Source organism: Tympanuchus pallidicinctus, unplaced genomic scaffold, assembly GCF_026119805.1.
Source record: "Tympanuchus pallidicinctus isolate F22 unplaced genomic scaffold, pur_lepc_1.0 scaffold1, whole genome shotgun sequence".
Taxonomy (NCBI): Eukaryota; Metazoa; Chordata; class Aves; order Galliformes; family Phasianidae; genus Tympanuchus; species Tympanuchus pallidicinctus.
The window spans coordinates 15,214,748-15,227,809 of NW_026294618.1; the positions used below are offsets into that span (position 1 = coordinate 15,214,748).

Below are 13,062 nucleotides of genomic sequence, written 5' to 3' on the forward strand. Positions count from 1 at the left end.
CTGGCTGGTAGGAGCACTGGTGATGAGAGATCTGTTTCTTTACTAATAAGCGCAGGTCTGTTTGACTTCAGTGTGCTAGATATGTGAACATGATTCTAGGAGAGCATGTCAAGAAAGAAGAGACCAGGTATGATTGCAAAGAAACAATCATTTTGGGATTTGACAGGTTCTGTTCTGTATGCTTGCATGTATGCTGTACTGTGTATGCTTCCTAGACCACCAGAGAAAAAAAGGGACTTTAAATGAAAACAAAAGAAAGAGCAACTGTAAAACCAAAGCACCTGATGTTGGATTTTTTTATGACTTTGAGTTTCTTTTTTGTTCTCTACAGCAGTGCTATTAAAAAAGTAATGTTGGGAAATATTCCCAAGCACTGCATTGTCTACATTTAAAGTGTTAGATGAGTCCATGGCTGGATTTTGGCCAAGCCCAAGTAGGATTCTCCCAAATGATTTATGGGCATTATTCAAGGATTAGCTCCAACCAGGACCCTATTTTGAACAAGTACATGACCACTTTGTTTTGGAGGCTAAGAGGTTTAAATAGTGTGGACAGGGATTGTCTGTAATGGGCAGCTGTAATCCCCTAGTACAGTCCCGATTTTCTAATACAGATGGAGGTAGTGCAAAGGTCTGTACCATATATGTTTGGAAATAGCTGAAGCAGGGAAGAAGAAAAAAAAGTATATTTAACTTAATCCAGGATATAGAGAGATGACAGAAATCACATTAACACAGGCTCTTAATTCCTTGCTGAATATCTTCTATTGGCTCTAAGCAGTAGTAGCACAAGAAAAATAACATTCATGACGGGCCAGCGTGGATCCCTGGAGTCTCAGTAGGGACTGCTGAGAGACGAAGCTGTAAATATGTCATGATAGACTGAAAATAAATAGGTACCACTCTAGGGGGGCGCTCAGTACATAAGCGTTGTCTAATGTTCCCTAACCTGAGTGACAGTCTGTGGGACGGACTGATTGTTGCCTTTGGGCTTCAGTTCTACTTTTATGGATTATTTTTATTATTATTTAAAAAAAATAAACCAAAACTTTCTCATACCCATTTCTCCGACAACAGAATTTCCAGAACAAAGCTTGGTCACGTGGAGAACACTTGTTACTGCTTTAGATACAGTGGGAGGCTGTTACTCTGCTGCTGATTCAGAAGCATTGATAAGAATGATTAGGCTACCATTCATTTATTAACTCCTCAGACAAAGGTTTGGCTAGGTTTATAGTCCAAGAATGAGAGCTACTGCCACACTAGCATTTGTGTTCAGTCATTCACCACCAAATTCAATGATTTGATTTTTTCACTCTTGTCCTTAGAGACTGCTGTTGATGACCCAAGTCAAAGGCATAACTGATGGCTCTGGTAATGCAAACAGAAAGATTTGCATGAATGTGGAGAGTTAAACTGAATTCTGTCCTCTTTTTGATATCAGGAGTTGTTCTCAGATTGTGTTTATCTCACAGGAATGCTGTTCTCCAGGTTGATTAGAATGGCACTCTCATTTAGTTCTGTAATTGATTTGATAGTTACCTGCTCACAACAGCAACTTCCTGATAAACAGTGTGAAAATCATGAGTGTTAGTCAGTGACTTACAGCTTTTTATGTAGTCAAATGCAGCTGAAAATGTTGATATAAGAATTTGGGTCAAGTCTTGACTATAATCTTATCTCAGAACTGCCTAAGAGTACTGCATGCTCCTCTGTCCTCTTTGTAAGAAGGCAGAAATTTGTCGTGTTTCCCACAACGATTGCTCTTTCTGTTAGCACAGACAGAACTTGAAGGTCATCAAAGACATTAACCACTGGAAATCAGATGTAAGATCAGTACACCATCAGTACAGGCTTTTCCTAGCTTGAAGTATCTAGATTGTTTTCAGAAATGACTAGTTGTGATACTCAGGCTGTGAAGGTGCACTACCTGGTCTTAGGGCTTTGCCTTGAATTCTGTTTCTTCTTACAAAACACACGTAGCTGTGTCCTCTTCTCAGGCAGTGAACACTGGCAGCAAGTAGCTGGTGCAGATCCTGCCAGCAGGTGTTTCATCTTAGTTGGCTCTTATAGGGCTTTTTGATACACTACCATGAATTTTTTTTTTTGAGTCTGTGAATTCATGTGAAAATGAATTATGGAGCTGAGGCCTGGCCTGCCTTACAAAGTTGTTGTGCTCTAAATCATTTTTTTTTCCCCTGTAATCAGTTGGGGCCTGTGGGTGTTAGAAAGGCCAACTACTGAACGATTTCCCATTTTCATACACTGTGGGAAGGAGTTCTCATTGTTATACCCCTGCTTCAGAAAGATTCACTCTGCAGGACAATGGGGTGATTGCCTTTCTGGCAGATAAGAAAGCATATCATGGCAAATATAAAACTTACTTTCTTTTCTGTTGTTTCAGTTCATTTTGCTTTCCTGTCAAAACCCAGTTTCTGTGCCCTGAGGTACCAGTATATATCTCCAGCATGTCATCTATTCTTTATTAGCCCTTTGAAACCAAGCACACACTGTACGTAAGATATCATGCTTCATCTAACAAGAGTATCTGGCTAGGTAAAAATAAGCTGCTGGCTGAAGACTCAACACTCCATACTGCAAGGGTACGTGGATATGCAGAGCTGCAGCCTGGAGTAACTTTTTGAATTTTGTATGTATGAGCATTTGTGAAAAAGGAGATTGTGAATTTGTATGACCTTTATAACGAGTTGGCACAAGGCTGTATAGTTTACTTTGGGCTGTATTTTGCTAGCTTTTGCACATATGGAATAGCATCTTCCTCTGCAATAATCTCACCTATATAATGGTGTCAGAATCTGGCCTACCAGCTGGAGTGAGCTATTTCACACTGTATCTGCTATTGCTTCCTTTTCATCTGTTGAGATAGAGCGCTTTGCTGTGTATCCTGTTATCCCATGGCTCTCTTTTTGGAGTTACGTTCACACATCTTGATTCCATCTGTACTCTGGAAGAGGCCCGTTAGGTGGAAGATGTATCTGTCAAACACATGTAGATTCTGGACAGCAACCCTTTACGGGTCACGCCTTGAAACATTACTAATTTGATTTCAAAGGGAGCTATTACAAAATGTCTTTTGTGTTGTTAGGCCTCAGGAGAAGGACCTCAGTTGGACACAGTGAAATGCTGCATTTGCTATAGCCATGGAGCCCCTTGTTGGAACAGATATAAGAATCAGTCGTGTCTTTGTCTTGGAGCTCGGCACCTCTTCAGGAGAAGTCCCCTGATGAGAAAGGGAGACGGCTGAATGTGTGTTAAAAGGACCAGGAGACAGAAACTTAGTGATCCACAGCATTCATCTAATGCTGTCCAAGGCTGTCGAGCAACCTCAGGAAATGAGTGGAAATTTGACTCTTGTTTGGCTATCTTGGGTCCTGAAATTGGGGCAGAGGGGGCAAGAGAGTTGACATATACATCTGTGCGCTCTGTGGCAGTGCTTTGAACCTCTGTGTTGTAGCCTATGGCTTCTTACGATGCAGTCATGTGCATTTTTAAGACCAAGAATTAGACACCTTTGTGCTTAAAGTTAAGCATGACCGTGACTCACTCAGCTGTCACTCTTACAGATGTGAGAACCATATGGATGGGGAGAAGTAACCTAGACCGAAAATGCAAGTTGAGGGATTGCAGGGCAGGAGACCAAACACTGAAAGTGCATCTGACAAAAGTGAATAATTGGCCAATGTTTCCACTTCTGTTTGGTCAGATTTTCAACACAAATTAATCCATTGTCTCAAAGTAGTGGTTTCCTTCTTGGTAAACTGTAGATTTACCTCCCCATCCTCCCACCCCACATCCAGTTACTTCACTGTTTGCAATTAGCTGCATTTGCTTGTAGGCTGCACGATCTGTGAGCACATTAGAGCCATGCTAGTAGCCTGACTGGCATTCATAAACAGGCAGCGCTTGGGACTTACTAATACCCTAACTCAGTGCAGAAGTGTGCCAAAATAAAGGTCATTTTAATTTCATGTTATGTCACGCAGTTTTGAAGTGACATGTGTTTAACGAGTTTTCTCCAGTTAATGAATGATAGCAAGTATTACACTAATAGGCTTTGATGATATGCCCACAAAAAAAAAAAAAAGAAGGCAAAATCTTTCCAAAAACATTAAACTGACATTTTACCAGAGGAAAAAAAAAAAAACATAACAAAACAGCGACACAACAGAACAAAGATTCAAACTCCTGCCCCCAAGCTTCCATAATGACAAAAATTAGGCTTTTTGGCCCTCTCCTGATGACAGTTTGCAGAAGTTTCACAGTAATTTATTTATAGTGTGCCCATTACTTGAAACATTGAGACTGATCTCCTGATGGGGATAGGAGAGCATGAAGGGAGCAATTTGAGCTTGTCACAAACACTATCTCTATCACAAACCTCATGACAGGAGCATTAAAAGAGTGAAAAAATGTTTCCTAGGCGTATGTTCTACCCCATGATTATGAACAAAAAGGTGTGGAATAGTTTCTGTCTTCTCATATAGCAATGTCTGCTTGTCTTATCCCTAAGCCCAGTACCCAAACTGGTTGTTCCCTGTCATCTTTCTGTCAGGCTGCAGACTCAAATGTGCAGAGACACAGGAGGCACTGTCTGAGCACCAGGAGCACTTCTGTGCTGCGTGGGTGATGGAGCACTGGTACAGGCTGCCCAAAGAGAATCAAAGAATTGTTTGAGTTGGCAGGGACCTCTAAAGGCCATCTAGTCCAGCTTCCTTGCAATGAACAGGGACACCTGCAGCAAGATCAGGTTGCCCAGAGCCCTGTCCAGCCTGACTCTGAGTGTCTCTTCCTTAGAGATCTCCAAAAGCTGCCTGGACGTGCTGCTGGGCACCCTGGGCCAGTCATTCTAATTAATTTCTTTTGGAGGTGCTTTTTTATTTATTTTTCCCTTGTATTTTTACTGCTGGTTTTGTCTTAAGCCCACAAACTGTGGAAAGACTGCAGCACTGTGTATGGATACAGAATCTGCCTGTGTTGTTTAGCTGATCAATCGCTTTTTGGGTCAGTGAGTGTGTTATTTGACAGTTATTTGACACAGCACAGATAAATCTATATAGGTAATAACAATAATTTAGTAAGTAGAAAGACATGCTGTACTTTGTCTTAAACAAGATGAAATTTAATAATACAGCCATTCAGTACAACTGCAAATTGTTCTTAGAACTAGCTTTGCAATGTTTTACTACCAGTCAATATTCATGCCAAATACAATGTGACATGCATGTTTTTCTAGTATATGGGCGTGAGCAGTTGCAGGAGCTTCCATGGTTATAAATTTGCCTTATAAACTATTTTAACAAATCTTGAAGTGTTACCGGTCATATCAAATTCAATGCTAGAAGATAAACAAAATGGTTTCGGGAATATTGGTGATGCTGCGCTAGTTATTAAACATAGCTTAGTGCTTTCATAGTAATAGGAACCTGAAGTTGTTATCTTTTGAATGCATATGTCATGCAACTGCAAAATCTCATAACATTACAAAATACTGTGTCTTTGCTACTCTTTGACTGATACAATGCTCCACAGAGTAGAAATTCTCTTCTGAGCTGAGATAGCAGGATAACACTTCTATTCCTTTCTCATAGATTTCAGTAGAGCTGCACATGCATCATGTCACTGGTTTTAATTGGCTCTGTTATCTGTCAGAGCGAGTTATTCTTCAGCCCCTTTTACATTCTAGGTACACACTGCTGTCACGGTGTCCCTGCACTGGCAGCTGTGGGCCATCAGCCCTCAGCACTGCGAGATATGCGGGAGCTGCAGCAGGGCTGATGGCAGGGTGTTAGAGCCAGGAGCCAGCCTGCTGCTATGGGCCTGGGGGAAGCAGCCCTGGGGCTGCACTTGTGCCACGGGGCTGAAGGCAAGCTGGGCTGCACGTGTACAGCAGTGCTGCACCGACAGACCACTGTGCCTGTGAAGCAAGAGAATTGCGTGCAGTCTGCAGGCCTTGCATTTTATCCCCAGACCCATCTCCCTTTAAAAAGACATTAGAAAGGGCTCTAGCATTTCTCTAGGTAGGGCTTATTTCCTACTAGGAGAGACATTTGCAGACTGCATGCAAATTGGTGGAAAGAAGAGACACACTTCTATAAACTTGGAGCATGTGGAATGTGAGGGGAATGTGTTCTGTAAGTGATGCGCTTGTTTGAATAAGTGATCATGCTCAAACAATGCATCTTAATTGTTTTCTTCAGGATAATCTTGTAATAAATATATATATATATATATATATACATAAACTTCATAAAAACAGTCTCCAAAAGTTATTGTTGTAGTGTAAAATTTTAGATGAAAATATATGCAGGCAATTGTTCAAAAATCAAACTTAGTGCTTCCATAATAACCATGGCTTTGCATTCAATTTGCATTCTCAGAGATCCTATGGTATACGAATGAGTTACCAGACCAGTCCTAGGGAATTCTTACACATACTTGCATGTAATTACTGATGGAGGAAAAAAAAAAAAAAAAAAGTATAAATTTTCTCTGAAGATACTTTTGACCTATGCAATTAGATAGATCTTCTATAACGTTGACACTTTATTTTACAAGTTAATAATTATTTTTTTTAGGACACCAGCAATTTCTGGCTGGCACAAAATCCCTACTGTCCTCTGGGTAGATACTTTCTCTATTAGTATTTCTTTTAAATTTTAGGATGCTGCAAGCTGCCCCTGGCACAGATGTATATCTGCTGGTGCAACTTCTGTGCTGGTCAGATAAAAGGCAGTGCACAGTCGTTTTGGGTTAATCTGCATCTAACAATGAGAATAATTGTGGCAATAGTACACACAGAAAATAATTCAGGCATTTTGGAGTGTTGGAGGTGTTTTTGTTATGCAGACTCAGTTTTGATTCATTGTAAGAGGAAAAGGCGCTACTTAGCATTCAAGGAGGGATGAACAAGATGAAAGTTGTGTTTGGGATGGGCACTTGTCACTACCGAAAATATCTGTGGAGTCTCCAGGGAGTCTATTCAACTCTGCCACATCTATGTTAAAAGGAAACAGCATCAATTGAACTGAAGGGCTTGGATGAGTTTCAGAAAGCCACTTCAGTGTGACTTTACTGTTTTATCAGTTTTAAGGACTGTGGTTCCCTTTTCAGACAGGATAGGATATGAAAAGTAAATAAACCATTCCTGTATCCAGGATGAAGAAAAACAGTGATTGAGGAGGAGCCTAAAAGAGCATAGCTGAAACATTGTAGGTTTGACTGCATGTAATGGCACAAAGCTGCTGTGTTGGCATTGTGGGCCAACTCCCTACTGCCTTGCCTTGTGGAACTGTCTTTACACAGGTTTAAATGGCTTCTATGTGAAACAGCAAGGAGCCAGACCCAGGTATGGGATCTCTGCACATACTCAGCAGGCTGTGTTTGAAATGCAGGAGGTTTCCTTGCCCACTCTAAACCAGATCTGCAGTCCACTCAGCAGCTGTTCCACTTAATTGTTCTGTAGTTTTCTTGGCCAAAATCTTCTGTGTGTCTGAAAGAGCACCTTTAAGATAAACTGTGAAACTTCTTTTTAAGATGTCTTATTTGCCTTTGATGGAAAAATTCTTGCCTGGGAGACTGTCACAAAATGAAAGCTGTGGATCAGGCTTGGTCATGCTGCTTCTACCTTTACCCCCAGTGACTATGCTGTAGCTTGAATTGATCACAACAAGTGAATTGAAGCTGTTAGTTCATTTAATTGTCAGTTCTGTGTCTGTCCACTAAGTCAGTCAATGATTTTTCTGAAGTGACTGCTACTACCTCACAGAGCTGCTCTTACGGCCATTGGACATGTATTGATGGTGCTAATGGAGTCACTGAGCCAAGCTCACATCTAGCAGTGTCATAGTTCTCCAGATATTGATTGTGATGGCATTTTGTTCTGCAGCAGAGTCCTGAAAGCCCAAGCTGCAGCAGAATCCAATGCACTAGCTAGTTGACAGGATGACGTAGCTTTAGGGCTGAAGAGGCTTCATGTAATTTGAAAGAAAACAATAAAATGCAAAAACAATGGTTCTGGTAGTGATACAGGCAGGATACACAGGCTAGATTTATAATCATTGAGATTCAGAGTCTCTTGGAGTAACTTCAAAATAGTGACTGTGGTATTGATTTTTTGAATTTAATAATCATATTTCAATTAAAAAGAATTTAATGAACACCTTGCTGGCTGCTCTGAACCTAGCCACTATAGATGATTAATTTTTAATGGTTAGGGTGATAGAGGAGTTTTGATGAATGTTTGAAAGGACAGCAACAATCTCACATGGTTGTCTAAGGAAAATTTCCATTTGTCCTGAATGCTAAACTGGTCTTTATTGTGCCTGAAAGCATCTTGTAGAAAAAAAACTGTTAGGTCACTAATCCACCTCACTCTGAAGACTAGATTTCTCTTAGCTGTATTCTACCTAGAAATGTGTCTTCATGTTATGTTAAAAGCTAACAGTAATTTCCCTCTATTTTGTCTCCTTTCAGTGTGCTATGCTGCTGTAAATAATCACTGCCTCTTGGATGCTTGCAGTGTACTGGTGTTTGGAGACTCACCACTTCTTATCATTGACAACTTCAGCTCAATCTGAGATAGCAACCTAGAGGGGAAAAGCTGTGTATTCTGTTACTGACCCTTTGAGAAATACTTTACCCTTCTCTATCAACTTTCATCTATGGAAAATTATTTTTTGCTATAGGCTCTTTCATTCAAGATTGATCTTTTTTCTGTCAGGTGGCTTCTTTAAAACTGTCTTTAAGACCTCTTGTGAGAGCAAGACTGATTGTTCCTATCAAGAAAACACATACAATTAGGTAAGATGAGATTGTTGTAACATCTGAGAATAACTAATTTCTTGTTCAGTTGAGACATTTGGTTATTATTTGCTTTGGCAATCTTTTTCACTGTTCTAAGAATTTTTCTAGAAAACAGGGTTCTGTGTATAAACTAAAACCTTCAGATTTCCGGAGGGATGCCAGTGATGGTACCTGCTGTTGCAGAAGCGTTTTGAGATAATGACAAGTGGTTTGTAACAACCCAACCAGAGAAATGTGGCTAGGGTGTGCTGCAGAGAATGGGCAAAGTTTTGTAAGTATTTTTACAAACTACTGAGATCAACTGCAGGATCACGGAACAAGAATCAGTTCTTTCTCTGAATGAAAAAGAATAATAACAATAACAACAAAAAGTATCCAACTGAGCACCAGTGGAAGAACACTTCACTAATGATGGAGATAAGCCTATTGAAATGTTAAGAGCAAGTCCTGTTTGCCCCCTGCTTACCGTGCTGGAGCAAGACTTTTACTGGGAACACACAATGCAGCCTTAAAATTTGAAGCTCTTAAGAAAGCAACAGCTTTTTCCTTTTTTTTCCTTTTTTTTTTTTTTTTTCCTTCCCTTCAAAAATAGTTTTGCAAGTAGTATTTGCAGAACTCTGTAACAAATTATCTAAAAAATGGTACTTTATTACTGTACCTAGGAAACATGTATGTATGTTACAGTACTTGCACAGAATGTTGATGAGAACATCTGACTACCACAAATCAGGACTGCATTGTAAGAATAAGGACTGATAATGTTCAGATCATACTCTATGTTTTAAAATTTCTTGAAGTTAATTGTTCTTCCAGCTAACAGTTTACTGCCAGGAAAGTCCTCCATATTGATCATTATTGCATATTAATGGCTCTATCAAGTATTTATTTTGCAAGTTTCTAGGCTGAATTTTTTTATTGATGTCTCCCAGGAGAGTGAACAAACTTCAGGAGAAGTGGAAATAGCCACTCCTTCTTTGCAAGGTCTGAATATTTCAATGTATTTTCAATAGATCCGTTACAGGAGCATTTGGGGCCAGTATTTGGATTCCAGTAACGTGATGGATTGAAAGACTTTTTGTGATACAAATGTGAACTTAGAAGCCAGCTGGCTGGATCATGTCCAAAATGCTAACATGAGGAATCGCAGAGGGACAGCTTTCCAGTTAGTGGGCTTCAGTGCTCTCCGTGAAGAAGTCAAAACAGCGCATGCAAACCAAACTGCACATTTCCACTACTTCAGTTGTCTGTGCAAATGGACCTAAGTTTAGCAGTCCTCTTTAGATTGGTTGTGCCAATATCCAAGAAGTGCTCAGAGTTGATCACTGTTCCAGATATAGCTTATAGTTTCTGTATCGTGTTATAAACAAAACCATTGACTGAAACATATCAGTTCGTTTAAAGGCAAAGAGAAATCTTGCACATTTGCTAACATTTAAATTAAGCCTCAAGGTTAACCAAAATAACAATTTTGAAGGAAAAGCAGACTTTACATATTCATCTAAAAATCTCTCTTTTTTTTTTTTACATAGCATAATATATTTATTTGTTGCAGGTTTATTTTTGATTGGATCTTGTACAAAGACATTACCTTCAAGAAGAAACATTGAAATTTTAGGTTTTTCTTGAAACCAGCATATAAGGATATGTTGTATGTTGTGACTACGCTGCCTCCTACACAGATGAGATAAAAAGGAGTTGAAGTACTACTGGACCAAACTCCCAACAGAAGTCTTTGATATTTGTCTTTGGATGTTGTGGATGTGAAGATGTTTCAGAATGGAGTTCATAATCCAGGACCTCTTTTCATGGGAGGGTGAATACATGAAGGTACTAAATAAAACTAATCAGAATGGAGTACTTGGAATAGTCCATGGAATCACGTCCTTTGCAAAAGTACCTTGTGGTAGCACAAGGGTAGGCAGAGAGACTTAATTTAACCTTAAGTGTGTGCCAGCATTTGGACATTTGCACTCTGCTGCAGTTAAATACATTGGTAAAACTAACTTGTTGATCAAAGATAGCTCCGAAGTGGGAGGAGGTTCATGTAGAGATTTTGCTAGCTAGTCTTGCCATAAGATAAAATATGAGATGGACAATATTTTCAGAATTACTCTCTCCTCATAGCTCTAATTTGGGTTACAAATCTATGAAATCTAAACCTCAGGTGAAAAATATTGACATTAAAAATAGTTATTTGTTTCTCGGTAATTGTAAGTCATTTGTGTATTTTATGCTCAGAAGAAAATCAGGTTTTGAACTGCTGAAAAATTAGTCGTTATTTAGAACATGTGAATCCATTGTGTTTTTTTTTTTAAGTCTACTGAAATCACTAATTTTTTGCACATCAGACACTGTAAGTCTCAAATAGGTTCTAAAAATTAGACTACTCATTACCTAGCAAGAGCTGTTAGAATTGATTATGTTTATGCCCGCACTATGAACTTGAAAAGACTACTACTCATAAAAATACTTTTGTGTGAGTTTTTCAGACAGTGGGAGCAGTAATTTAAGGCTTTCTTCTTTCATTTGAAAGTTAATTTGGATGAAAGTAAGGCTTGCATTTAAAGTGCAAAAAGCGCTTCTTGCGCTTCTTGTCCATGTGTGGACAGTTCTAATTTGGGAATCAAAGTGTCTTCTTGTTTCACTTAATCTTCTTTGAAAGTAGAAGCGTTTAGCTTAATCCTTCATTGAACTGGAACAGGTCCACTTATTTCAGTCCACCTGTGAGTTATGCTGGAATGGGAGAAGCTTTTCTGAATAACGACTGTTCGTTTTGGAACTATTTTTCCAGCTACTTTAGGTCTGAGTCTGGTCTCAGTTGACACGCATTGCAGCCTTCCAAATCTCAATTTTTTAGCCATTTCATCAACTAATGATGTCTATTCTAAAAGCTTTTAAGAGTAGACTCAAAGCTGAATCTAAGCTGTTCTGAGTGTTTGTGACAGAAATAAAAGTTAGGTCTTGTGGCTTTTATCAATTTCAGACTAAAATTAATTCTTTGCCGGCTGTAGGTATGGATGGTAGCAACACTGTTATATAACAGTAAAAATGATTATGGTCATTAATTGAACAAAAAAAATCATTTGGTATTTTGGTGCATGGGAAATCAAGGCACATGTACAACATCTTGCCAGCCTTGCATCCCAGAGCCTGAACTGTGCTTAACCATTTACAACTGTAATACGATTGCGAACTTGAGACGTGATTACTAAATAAGCATCTTTTGGGACATTCTGTACATTCTGAGAATTAAATAGAAAATCCTTGAACATTAGTCACTGGAGAGGTCAAGTCATTAGTTTTGATTTGCCTTGCCTTCCCTTGCCCTCCCTTGCTTTCCCACTTCTTATGCAGTCTGTGCCATTGCTGATGATGTCTGTACCTGGTAACACAGAAGGTCAAACAGTCTATGTGTTTGGACATTTCAAGCCGCTCTCCTGCTTAAGTTCCAAATCATTAGCATGGCTAATGTGAACTTAAATCTAAGCATCGTCAATGGGAAGGAAAAAAAGTCCACTGTATAGTATATCTAGCAGTAGAAAACACTACAGAATGGCAACATAAATGTTTAATTCAGTGCTCCTCAATTTGGAAAAAAAAAAATAAAAAATCAACAACTCACCACCAAGAATCCCCTCCCCCTGACAAGCTTGCTAAAACTAGGTCTGAATTCCCAGTGGGAATAATGAGCAACAGCAAGAGTGAATGCTGGGAGAAAAGAATGCAATTGTATTAGACTCCATCACAATGGGAGGTAAACCCAAATCATTTATAAAAGGTAAATGCTGGCAGAACACAGGGAGCTCAGAGCACCACACTGCAGGTGTGATTTATGAGGCTGGGGACTGGCTATAAATCAAACCCTTTTGTTTTAAATAGTACTGCTTCAACGCAAGATATCAGTTTACATGTAGAGGAAATGATGAAAAAAATGCAGTGCATTGCATCCCAGGAATATTAGAGAATCAGATTTACAATGAGGCTATCAGTACCACATCCAGACAATAGGTATCTGATGTGCAATTTAACGAATGCTCTCACTGCTTGAGAAGAGTGCCCTAATCTACCAACTCAAGTTTGTCTTTAATGTATTAATTTGGGGATCTATTTTATGAGACCAGCTGTTAGAATCATTTCACTTATTATCAGGAATGCCTTGGCCATTCTTGTTAACTAGCTAGAGGTGTCCTTTTATGCCACCAAAAGGCTCTGCCTGCTTCTCTGCTAGCTGTATTTTTCC

The 13,062-nt window shown here is 39.3% G+C and overlaps 1 long non-coding RNA gene across 1 annotated transcript in view; it reads left to right on the plus strand.

The window, feature by feature from the left end:
• The window catches only part of LOC128082465 (uncharacterized), a 93,784-nt gene that overhangs the window by 24,242 nt on the left and 56,480 nt on the right, over positions 1-13,062 (plus strand). The window contains exons 3-4 of the long non-coding RNA XR_008207686.1: positions 8,740-8,819; positions 10,375-10,649. This is a non-coding gene — a long non-coding RNA (uncharacterized LOC128082465). The remainder of the gene's footprint in view (positions 1-8,739; positions 8,820-10,374; positions 10,650-13,062) is intronic.